Raw genomic sequence first — 13102 nt, forward strand, 5'->3', positions numbered from 1 at the left:
GATATAACCTTTTCATTTCTTGTTGTTTACTTAATCTTATTCTCTTGTACCACAAGATATTCTGGGCATATTTCCTCTGTTTCATGAACCATTTATAGAGTTAGTTTTTTCCTAAAGTAGTTCTCATTATTTTTTATTGGGGAATAGTATTAGAAATAAAGATTCTAGGTGTTAATTATGTTTATTGCTACTGAGGTGACATTGCTCCTAGGTATTGTCAGCTAAAGAGATCATGGGAGATATGTGTGGTATACTAAGTTATGCAAGTAAATATATCTAAATATTTCTATACCAACCTGTAACTATATTAAGCTAAAACTGAGTTTATACTGACATCTCCAACCCTCCATTATCACATGTAATATTCTAGCCTCCTCTTCCTTGATTATCTGTAACCTCTAATCACACAGTGATTAACCTACACCCTATCAGCCACCTATTTAATCGCTCAATTCCAGTATGCATACATAGCAGTATTTCAATTATTAATCTATATTCACACAAGAAACCACTTTATCAACTGGAGTGCTTCTGAACTATTTTCATTTTTTCATTTTGCTTCTTTTGGCTTTCTCTAAAGACTTCCTTACCATGTATGTGTTTTTCAAATATTTTCTCTCCCTTATTTCCAAATGACACAGGTTAAAAACTTTACTCCCCATTTTCTTCTTATGAGCGTTTTTTATACATTTATAGCATAGTTATAATCTTATGTCATAATCTTTTTTCACACTATAATCCTTCCATATCCTGAATTATTTTTTTTAAAAAAAACATAGCATTTGTATTAGTTAGAGTCCTCTAGAGGAATACAACCAAGAGGCTGTATACATGTATGATTATAAAAGGGGACTTATCAGGCAACTTACATGATCAGAAGCTGTATATTTCTGCAATGATTATCTGCCTGCCAGAGAGTGGAAATAAGAAGTCTTAGAACAGGAAGGCCCAATGATGTAGCCCTGGTCTAAGATTGAAGGCCCCATATTCCCTGGAGAATATCTGTGACACTCCATATTGGAAGAGTGAAAAAGCTGGAGTCTGATGTCCTTGAGCAATGCCAGCAGCAATAAACACGTTGCTTCTGAAGAATCAAGTTTACATGAATCGGCATCCTCCTACCACCAGTTGGTCCATCTGTGCTCTTTGTCTATCGGACAGTGACATCCATATTCTGTCCCCTCAGTTTTCTTCCCACATGTCACTCATCTCTGGAAATACTTTCATTGACAACACCCAGAAGTTTCTAACTCCTAGGCAACTCTAAATCAAATGAAGTTTATAATACAGATTAATCATCACAGCACAAATTTCACTATTTTCTCTACAAAGTTCCATGGTTTGACAAATGCATATTGTCCCGCGTCCAACAAAAAAATAAGCTACCTTACAAAATGTACTACCCCAAAAAATTCTCTGTTCTAGAGACTCAATCCTTTCCTTCTCCCAGATGATTTGTCATTCAGTAATCTTCTTAATTTTATCCATAATTATGTTTGTTCCACAGTGTACTATTATTGGCATTAGATGTCATTTAGCCTTTTCAGATTGAGTTATTTCACTTAGCAACATAAATCTAAGATTACTCTGTATCATTTCATATAGCACAAAATCATATTCTCTTTTATGTAAGTACCCCCATTTGTTTATCCATTTAGTGACAGGTTTTCTGTTTGCTTCAATTTTTTTCTAATTATGAATGAGGCTGCTATAAATCTTTGCATGCAGGTTTTGTGTAGGCATAAATTTTTAAATCAGTTAAGTAAATATCTAGGTGCATAATTGCTTGATTATATGAGCAGACTATGTTAAGTTTTGTAAAAACTCTCAGACCCTCTAAAGATGATGTACCATTCTGTATTCATACCAGTAGCTTCTCATTTTCTTTTGCTTTTGTTATAATCAGTTTTTTTCAATATTAGCCATTCTAATAAATTCATACTGGTTCATTTTTGTTTTACTTTGCATTTTCGATGACAAAAGAGGTAGACATTTTTTTCATATATTTATTTGCTGTCTTCTTAACTTCTTTGTTGAAGTATCTTTTTAGATCTTCTGCTCTTTGTTTTGTTGGATTATGTGTCTTCTTACAGTTAAGAATTTAATGCTCTTGAAATATTTTGGCTCTAACAAATAACATTATTTTAAATCTTAAATTAGTATTCTTTATCACTGGCATAAAGAAGAACACTTATTTTTTTGTATTTAACCTTAGTATATCAACTATTAGTTTGAGGATTTTTTTTTAGATTTGGGTTTTTAATATAGGCATGTTAACTGTGAATAATGATAATTTATTTCGTCTTTTTCAAGCAATATATCTTTATTTCCTTTTCTTATTGAATTAAGCTAGCTAGAATTTCCAGTATTATTATGTGAGATTTAAAAAATAAAAGAGGATATCTTATCTTCTACTTTATCTTTGAGTATATTAACTGATTTGATTTTTTTTCCTTCTCTTTCCTTCTCCACTAAACTCATTGTTTTATTTAAGGTATCTTGTAAGAGAAATTTGTTTTTTAAGCTATATCATATCAAATAATTTTTAATTAAACATGAAGAAGGATAGATGTATTTCAGAGATGGATGTAAATGATGGATAGGTCATTGATTTTTCCTTTTACCAGGGACAGGACTTCATACTTTATTTACAAGATATCAGTTTGCCATAATTTCAATTATTTTTGTTCGAAAATGAATATATGTAAAAGATTGTGGGAAAAAAATAAGCTATAATTATGGTTTAGATATGAGGCGACCCGGAAAGCTCATGTGTGAGACAATGCAGGAATGTTCAGAGGTAAAATGATAAAATTGTGAGAACTTTAACTTAATGAATTATTCCACTGATTTGCATTAATTGGGTGGTAATTTGCAGGCAGGTAGGGTGTGGCTAGAGAGGTAGGTGGCTGGTGATGTAACCCAGGAGTTTCTATTTTATCCTTGGTGAGCAGAGCTTTCTCTGTTTCCTTATTGTCATGTGTTGAACTGCCTTTCTTCTGTCATGATGTTTAGTCTCAGATCAGGCTGAGAGCTCTGGAGTCAGCTCAGAATGAATTGAACCTCTGAAATTTAAGTCAAGATTAACTTTTCCTCCTCTACTTTATTCCTGTGAAGTTTTTTTGGTTACAGGGAAGAAAAGCTGACTAAAACAGCCACCACAGTGGCCATGAAGACCATTTCCAAGCTGTATCATCTTCTGATTTCCTTAAACCTGCTAATGAAAGGTGAAACATAATTTTAGTATATCATCCAGCCATTCTATTCTTCGCTATTTTCCCTAGATTAGTTAAAGAATTTGAACTTGGAAATTTCAAAAAATTATAGTTTTTCTCTTCATTGTAACAAAAAAAAATCTGAAAATAAAACCCCACAAATTTCTATCAATATACAGATGAAAAACCAGATTGTGTTCTGTAGTTAAAATCAGATATTATTTAGGATATTAAAAGAAATAACTATTATTTGGTACAATAAAGGGATAAAAAGATATTCAACATCAATAGTTACTAAGGAATGCTAATAAGATTTACTGTGTCCATGCTTTCTAACATAAAAGAATACTTAAGATTTCAATAACCAAGAAAAAAGTGTGATTAAAAAGTGTCATCAAGAACGTGGAACATTCAAATATTTTCATTTACCAAAGGCATTTTACAAAATTGATAATTCCTTTAAAAACAACAGTTAGTGTTCTAAGATTTTTTTAGAAGAGATATGAAAATATATGTCTGTAAAAATAGTCCATACAAGAATGTTTAAAATACCCTTGTTGATAATGGCCATAATATTGGAAACATCTAAATTTCACAGGAATGGGATGGAAAAACTATGTTTTAATATGCCCACAAAATGCAATATTATTAAAAAATAAAATGAATAAGCTGTTAATAAAGGAAACTAAATAAATCTCAAATGCATTACTTCCTTTAAATAAAGTTTTATAATATAATGAAGTCCAGTGAGAGGCAAGGAAGACAGGTAATAGGAATGAGAAAGTGGTAACCTAGAAATGAGAAATTGTTTTACTAAATGAGGAATGAGAAAGTAGTTTACTAAAAGAGGAAATGAAGCATTTTTCACTTTTTAGTGTGACAAAATCTTGTAATTTCATTTTAAGTTTTGTTAATACTATATCAATGGCCAAAGTTCATTGATTTTAACACTTTGAACCACATTTTAAAATATGTAATATTTACCATAATACTTAAAAATGATGCATATATTTATAGCTAAAAATTACAATGTAGTTTGTCTATAGTACATTTTGTTTTTAAAGGACTACTGTCTTACTGAGCCACTCAAAAAACTGTCTTAGCAATAAAGCCCAAAATATATTCCTGTTAAACACAATGTCCATTTACTTAAATTTTTTATAAATTTTAATGTGCCTTATATTTTGACTATAACATTTTTGCACATTTTCATTCATCTTAAAGCTTTTAAGGCTCTTTTATGATTTTTCAAAGTTTGACTGTTGTGAGTTTAATGTTTGTGTCCCTTCAAATTTCAGTTGTTAAAGCTTAAACCCCCATAATGGCTGTGTGTGGAGATGAGAGCACTAAGCTATTAATTCATGTTAAATGAAGCCTACAGGTAAGGCCCTAATCCAAAACCAGAGACTCAGAGTGCTGGTGCCTCTCTCCCTCTGTTTTCAGATTATACAACATAGCACTATTTCAAAAATAATACATTTTCTTTCTAAAATATACATTTTCTATTCTATAGCTTTCCTTCCCAGAGCCCTCATTTTTCCTAATTTGTCTTCTAACATTTCTTGTACCACAGACCTGCTAGAGGTAAATTCTCTCAGCTCTTATCTGTTTTCCAATACCTTTATTCAACTTTCATTTTTGAAGATATTTTTAGTGGATACAGAATTACAAAATGACTCTTTTCAACATTAAAAAAAAAATCATTCCATGGTCTCTCGCCTCCAATGAATCTAATGAGAGTTCACTCATATTTCTTCTTGACATTTCCTCTAAATTACATGTGTTTTCCCATTGGCCTTATTTTCTTTGGTTTCAACAACATCACTGTGAAGTCCTGTGCTTTTAACACAGAGAAACACACACACACACACACAGACACACACACACATTTTGGGGGTTCACCCTCCTCCTGTGATTTGTCAGAGGTGAAGGAGGCTAGAGAAATTTTGTTGTATAATTCTACATTTAAGAGATAAAATTTGTCAAGGAAATACGATAGTTGTTACTATAAGTTAAAATTTAGGTAAAATTAATATATTGCACTTTGTGGTTCTGATCATAAATAAAGGAGAAATCATCTTATAATTAATCTGCATCTGAAAAAGAATTTAGGTCATATGATCAAGAAGAAACAATAACAGCTACCAATGCTCAGTGTTTTTTTTTATAGAGACAAAACTATACACATGTATGTATTTGTTGGGAATTTACACCAGGCTAATTACATGATGGTGTTTCTATGGGTAAAATACATGCTTTGTCTCTCCAATGGGGAGAATCTTCCCTGGCAGAAACATACATTCATATACAGATACACACAAACATACACATATAAAACCTACATACATTATTTGAATACAAATCTATTGTGTTTTAGAAAAAATAATAGATCATTGATCTAAGGTATCATGGAATACATTAACATTAATTTTGATATTTACTTTTACCTTATTTTATGTGCCACTAACTTTTCTCCTTAACTCTATAAAATTAACAAAATTCCTAAAACCTATAGCAGATATGTAAAACATAAACGCATCAAATACATTGGAAAAGAGATGTTATATATATATAAATAGCCATAAACTAGTATAACATACACACACACACACACACACACACACACACACACACACACATACACACACACACATGTTATACTAGTTTATGGCCAAGCTGTTTTATTCACCTTCATCAACTGTTTCTATTCAGAGAGTCAGAGAAAATCCACTACTCTTTCCAGGTTAAGGTAATGAAAACAAAAAGCCCAATTGAGAGGTGATTATACTAGCATTTGTTGTTTACCATTATGGATCTAGGAAATCTTTTGCTCATGTTACTTATTTTTAAATAACTATTTAATAATAGTATTTATATATTTTTTTTTATGTTTTTTACCCTCAAGTAAAATTTTCTGTGTAAAATATCTTCACCAAAAAGTAATTCAAGTATGAAAACTTCTTTGATTAATATCACTAACTTTAAATTATTGTCTTTGGATAAATATATATGCTGCTGGAATTTGTTGAAAAATGAACATTTTATTCATTTTTTCTTTATTAAATTATTTATTTATTCTAATTTGTTAGACATGATGGCAGAATGCAATTCATTTCATATTACGCATATAAAGTACAATTTTTCAAGTCACTGGTTTTACACAAAGTATTTTCAGGCCATTCATGTCTTTATATATATACCCAGGGTAATGATGGCTAACTCATTCCACTGTAATTCCTACCCACTTCCCCACCCTTTCCCTCCATACCCTTTGCCCTATATAAAATTCCTCCATTTCTCCCAAGCTTCCTGCCCCCACTAGCCATTATGAGTCAGCATCCTCATATCAAAAAAAAAAAAAAAAACATTGGATTTTGGTTTTGGGGGATTGGCTTACTTCACTTAGCATCATCTTCTCCAACTCCATCCATTTATCTTCAAATGCCAGCTTTCATTCTCTTTTACTGCTGCATAATCTTCCACCATGTATACATACCAGAGTTTCCCAATCCATTAATCTACTGAAGGGCATCTGTATTGGTTTCTTAATTTAGCTATTGTGAATTGTGCTGCTATAAACATTGATTTGGCTGTGTAGTATGCTGTTTTTAAGTCCTTTGAGTATAAACCGAGGAGTGAAATAGCTGGGTCAAATGGTGGTTCCATTCCCAGGAGATTCCAAGGAATACTGCTTTTCATATTGTTTGCACCAATTTGCAGTCCCTCCAGCAATGTATGAGTGTGTCTTCTAACTAAGAACTAGTCACATTCTCTGCTGGAAAAAGAAAGGACAATTGGGGGCTGAGGCTGTAGCTCAATGTCAGAGTACTTGCCTAGCACTTGTGATGCTCTGGGTTCGATCCTCAGCAGGACATAAAAAAAAATAAATAAAAGCATGCTGTCCATCTACAACTACAAAGAATAAAAAAAAAGAAGGAAGGAAGGGAGGAAGGAAGGAAGGAAGAAAGGAAGGAAGGAAGGAAGGAAGGGAGGAAGGAAGGGAGGAAGGAAGGAAGGAAGGAAAATTGATGGTGCTGGATTTGACAATATATCAAACTTCCTATTTCTCAATTTCTGGATAGAATAGTCCTCCTGATAAAAGATAGATTAAATTCTATTACATATTGCTTTACTTATTCCTTTGTCATGTCACCTAAAATTGAAGCAAGGAAAAAATCTTACTTGTTTTTCACTCTATAGATTCAGTATTTATATATATATATATACATATATTTTATGTTTTTTACCCTCAAGTAAAATTTTCTGTGTAAAATATCTTCACCAAAAATAATTCAAGTATGAAAACTTCTTTGATTAATATCACTAACTTAATTTCATATATGCATATTAAAACTAGTTTAAATATCAAAAGATCTTGACCTCAAATATTTAGAAATAAATAAACCACATAACCTAAAGTATAATACCTGTGTTTGTACTTTGTTGTTTATTGCTTCTGTATAGTTCCCTTAATTCTAAAATTATTTAAAATGCTGAATGTCTAAATATTTTTCATTCTACAAGAACACTTTGACACTTTTATTGAATATCTGTTTTTTTCTAAATTATATTTTCAATGTTTCATCTGTTTACCTACCTTAGGAGTTTTAAATATTTAGTAACAATTACACATTAGCAGAATCAAAAGTAAATTAGTGAGCTTTTAAAAGCATATAACATGTAAATTTCAGAAAGCAAATCAACCTAGTAGTCAAACCAAAAGCACTCAGTGATAAAATATGAAAGATGTCATTGGTCAAATGTTTAAATATCCAGAAAGTTTATTCAAATTTTAATTGAGTTCCTATACAAAGCCACATTCAGTATGCTATTTATTTTCCTTTTATATGTCTCTGGATTATATTTGTTTTTGAATTGTATTGCCATCACAAATAAACAATTGGTATGCCTAGTTATACAGAAAAACATGCAACATGCAAGGAAGTTAAATCTATTTTCACATTCTCAGATGTAAATTGAAACAAGAAAAATAACTGCTTCAGAATTATCTACTAAAAAGATTATAATTTCAGAGTTGTTTTTTCACATCACTTACATCAGGATGCTAATAAAAAATAATAATTCTAACATAACTCTAATAGTGACTGAGCTGCCAGAAATATCACTGCCAGTGAATTAACTCATGTTGTTTAGAATAATTTGCCAACTTTTAATTTGAAAAAAGTACTTTGTGGAATTAATGCTGATGCTAACTCTGCATTTTTATGCTCTGAAATGACACTAAAATGAAAAATGAATCTCATTTCATTGTACATTTTGGATGCAAAGCACAAAGACATTACAAAAGATATTTTGATCAAAGCATGTCAAAATGTAAAGTTCTTAGGAAAACAAAAACCTTAAAGCTTCTTATCTATTTTGACTGTGAACCCACTCCATTTTTATTTTGCTTTTGATAGGTGTCTTCTGATAAGTGACTATCCCAGAAAGAAATATGTATTTATTTTTTATGGCTATCGGCAACTGTATACTGCAACTTATATGCAAAATTTAATTAGAACAGTAACCATGAATGTGAAGATTAATATTGAAAGGTAAGTGTTATTCTAGAGTTTATAGTATTAACAATAATAGCATCTGCTCTTTTTTTCAGCAGATAACTTCTATATTATTATTATTATTCTGTTATAAAAATTAATGGATCACAGTGCGATACTTGATAAATATATACAGTGTACAATGATCAAATTAAGGTAATTAACATTTCTACTGAATAATTTTTGATGTAGTTGATTTTATGACACTTTGATCTTTCTTATCAATTCTTTTGATTACTTATTAGTACATGTTACATGAAAAGTAGAGAAGAAAAAATAAACAAATTTATATTACTTAAGATTATTATCACTTTCATGATTATGATTTCCATTTTTAACAAGTTTTGTTATTATGATTAGTGACAAAGTAAAATGAAATTTGAAGTCAATCTGCCAACTGAAAATTAGCATATTCAAAAACATCAAAGAAAATCAAGACTAGAATGAAAACAACTTTCCAATATGAAATGGTGAGAGTCAGATTTTTAAAAAGAGCCCCAAACAGCAAAATGTTCCAACTGATGTTGTATTCTCATATATTTGATCATCTTTTCAGTAGAAATTTAAGATGTTTTCTAGCGGGTTCTCATGTGCTTCTTGGTTTGAGATTTCTGGTTAATTTTCAGAATGGATAAATTATTTGGCTGATCTTTAAACAGTGTTCAAAACTTGAATTCTTAAGTGTAAAGTTAAATTTAAGTTCTTTTCCTTATTAAGATGCTAACATGTATGTGCATTGTTATTTTTTATTATTTAATTTGTATAGACATTCTCAAATGTAAAAATAAATGATATAACTTGATTTCTCAAATATATATTCTTTTTTATTTCTGGGGTGGAGAGGTAAGTAGGGATTGAACTCAGGGGCACTGGAACACTGAGCCACATGCCAGCCCTATTTTGTATTTTATTTAGAGACAGGGTCTCTTTAAGTTGCTTAGTGTCTCACTTTTGCTGAGGCTGGCTCAGCTTCCCCAGCCATTGGGATTACAGGTGTGCACCATGTGCTGGGCTACATTCCTAAACTATCTCTTTATATTCTAAATTATTCCTAAGTCCAATATGTGACAATTATATTAGCCAATAACATTGCAAATATTTTAGACTTTAGAATGTGCATGTTACCCAATAAAAAAGGGTTAAATTTTGCTCTCAATTTTAAAGCTGCATTGTTTAATGAACATGTTTATTCAAAGTAAAACTAAGAAATTCCAATTGACCACAATGAATCATTTTGGAATGTAAATAATAAATCCTTATTATCTTGAGTTCTATACATATATAATCATGTGATATACAAATAAACACGCTTCTACTTTATTATTTCCTATTCATAAGTTTTCTATTTCTTTTACTCCTCATTGCAACATATACGGCATGCATATTTTTGTCCTGAGTCTTATGTGGGATGTACGTAGTCTTTCTCTCTATATTGTGTATACTTTTATTAGTTTTCTATTTCTATCCAATAAATTACAAAAAAAAATAATTCAGCGGGTTTAACCAATGCACTTTAATTATTTCATTGTTTGCATTGGTCAGCAGTCATGGCATGAGAGCATGATCTTCTGTTCAATTAGTCTAAATGCAACTTGTTTGTTGAACTGTATTTCCATCTGGAGGCACCACTGTGGAAGAATCTGCTTTCAAATACATTAAAGTTGTTCACAGATTCATTTTCTTTTGGATATATGAAAAAGGTCTCTGCAGTTTCATTGGATGTTGAGGTTATCTTTAGATCCTCAAAGCAACCTCTAGTCCCAAGCCAAATGGGATTCTCTAATGAGTCTGCTGGTTACATCAGGACATTTTCTGGTTCCAGAATTATAAGATGGATATTATGCAATATATTGAGATGAGATTGACATCCCATCATTTTTGCACCATTGTATTAGTTTTAAGAGAGCCTCATGTTATACCTGTACTAAGTGGTAAACAATTATGCCAAAGAACGCAAAATGAGAGGATTAATAACATATGGTAGATTATTCTACCACAATATAGATACTTTTAGGTTTGTGAAAAAGCTTTTTATCTATTTGAGTAAGATCCTTTCTATCCTAATTAAGTGAATGTTTTTAGGCCTGAATTGCTATTGAATTTTGCTGATTTTCTGTATCCATTAATGAGCATGAAAGTTAATATTATAATAAATAAGAGTGGATTACATTGATTTAAAGTTGAATGTTAAGCCCATCTTTTATGTTGGGGATAAATTATGTACTGTAGTCATATATGTATATGAATTTTACTTGTTAATGTTTTATTGAGTATTTTTGGTTAAGTATTTGTTATTTTTATTAGTCAACTATATTTCTTGTAATATTACAATGATCCTTTCATACAGTAATTATATTACTCTCATAAAACCCATTTGAAAAATACTCCTTCTTTACTTCACAAAGAGTGGAATTTTAATATTGTTTATTTCTTAAATTTCAGAGACCTTATTGGTAAATGTTCATTTTTACTTGTGTTAATTTTTCTCTTTTAAGTCTACTAGTCTACTATAAATATAGTATTTTAATCATTCTTTTGATTGCAATTTTTATAGTACATTATTTTTAATCTCTTCTAACTTATTCTTTTCTTTTTAAAGTATATTTATGTTTAATAGTATAAGATATGACATTTTTTAAAGTCCATTATGACAATCCATATTTTAATAGAAATCTCTAGAGCATTCTAAAAAGTGCTTTAGAGTACTTTTAAAATAACTTCGTGTTACATATGGATTTAAACCTATCTTTTTCTTGTTATTTTATTTTTCTATAAGTTCTTGTTTCTTTTCTCCTATCCCTTTCACTGCTTTCTTTGAGATTATTTGAATTTTTTTAAATTCAATTTTTTCCTCACCCTTGTCTTACTACTTTTATCTACATTTTATTAGTTTAGTAATTGTACAAGGATTAAAATATGCATTTGAATTTAAAATATTATATTATTTTATTGTAGCAATATGCTTCCTATTTCTAACTAATTCTCTTTGTTTTTCCCATCTTGTAGGATTCACAAGTCTATGCTATTATCAAGAAAATAATGAATAAATGTTATTTTATGAGCCTTTATCAGCTTTCTATTTGTTTATCGGTGAAGAGATAGTCCAGAATGGCCAATTATGATCTTTAGATGACACTGACCTTTTTTTATTTCTAATAGTACCATTAAAAAGAACTCTACTAATTAAACAAGATCTCACAGATAGATAAAAGACATTACATAGATCATTTGTTTCATTTTGGGGGTGAGGTACCAGGGATTGATCTCAGGAGCACTCCCAAGACTTATTTTGTATTTTATTTAGAGACAGGGACTCACTGAGTTGCTTAGCACCTTGCTTTTGCTGAGATTAGATTTGAATGATAGATCCTCCTGCCTCAGACTCCAAGCCACTGGGATTAAAGGTGTGCGACACCATGACTTGCAATTTCTTTTTCTTCTTTGTTTCTTTTCTTCTCTTTTGTACTGTTTGCCACTATAAAACCCACTCGACATAAGATCCTCTATCTACCCTTTGTTTTTTTCCATTTTATTAAAACAAACCCAAAAGCAGATAACCATAAAAGAAAGCAGCTATTAAATATAGAACCCAAGAATGTAGAGCTTAGGAGAATTGAAAAAGTAATTAATAAAAATAAATAAGAGTGTGTGTCTGCACACAGAATAGCTGTGTGTATGTTTGTGTGTATGTATATATATATATTTACATACATATTTGTAGGTGGATGTGCTGGAGGTTGAATCAGCATAGTGCTAATATATCCCCAGCCCTAAAGAATACGTTTTTAAAATGAGACTCAATTGCATAAACATTTCATTATTTTGTCTGCATTTTTATCATAGTAATTGAAAATAATAAGTTTGATATGATTAAAACCAGAAATATATCCACAAACACATTAATATTTAACATTATATCACAATTTTTAAGGTTGATTAAGATTGATCTTTTTGAAAATTTTTGCATTCGTGTCAAAATTTCAATCCACAAAGAAGTAGTTTAAAACCTATTCAATTCTGCATATCAAAGAGGCTCATAGAAAATTAGAAAAGTGACAGAAGTTGTAGTTAATGCAAGTTTGAACAGGGAACATGGAATGTACTCTGTTGCAGCGTCTACAATTAAATATTTTATTTTTTACCACTTCTGCATCCTGTTCAATCTATTCACATTTTTTTAACATTTATATTCATGGCTCTGGGTCTGCAGAATGAAAGAAACTTTCCCCCTGGAGCTTGTACACTAGCTCGACAATTTGATAGTATCTTACACCAACTGTACTAAGAGTCATAAAATACAAACTAATACAAAAGTTATCACTTCATATG

Source organism: Ictidomys tridecemlineatus, chromosome 9 (genome assembly GCF_052094955.1).
Source record: "Ictidomys tridecemlineatus isolate mIctTri1 chromosome 9, mIctTri1.hap1, whole genome shotgun sequence".
In the NCBI taxonomy this organism is placed as follows: domain Eukaryota; kingdom Metazoa; phylum Chordata; class Mammalia; order Rodentia; family Sciuridae; genus Ictidomys; species Ictidomys tridecemlineatus.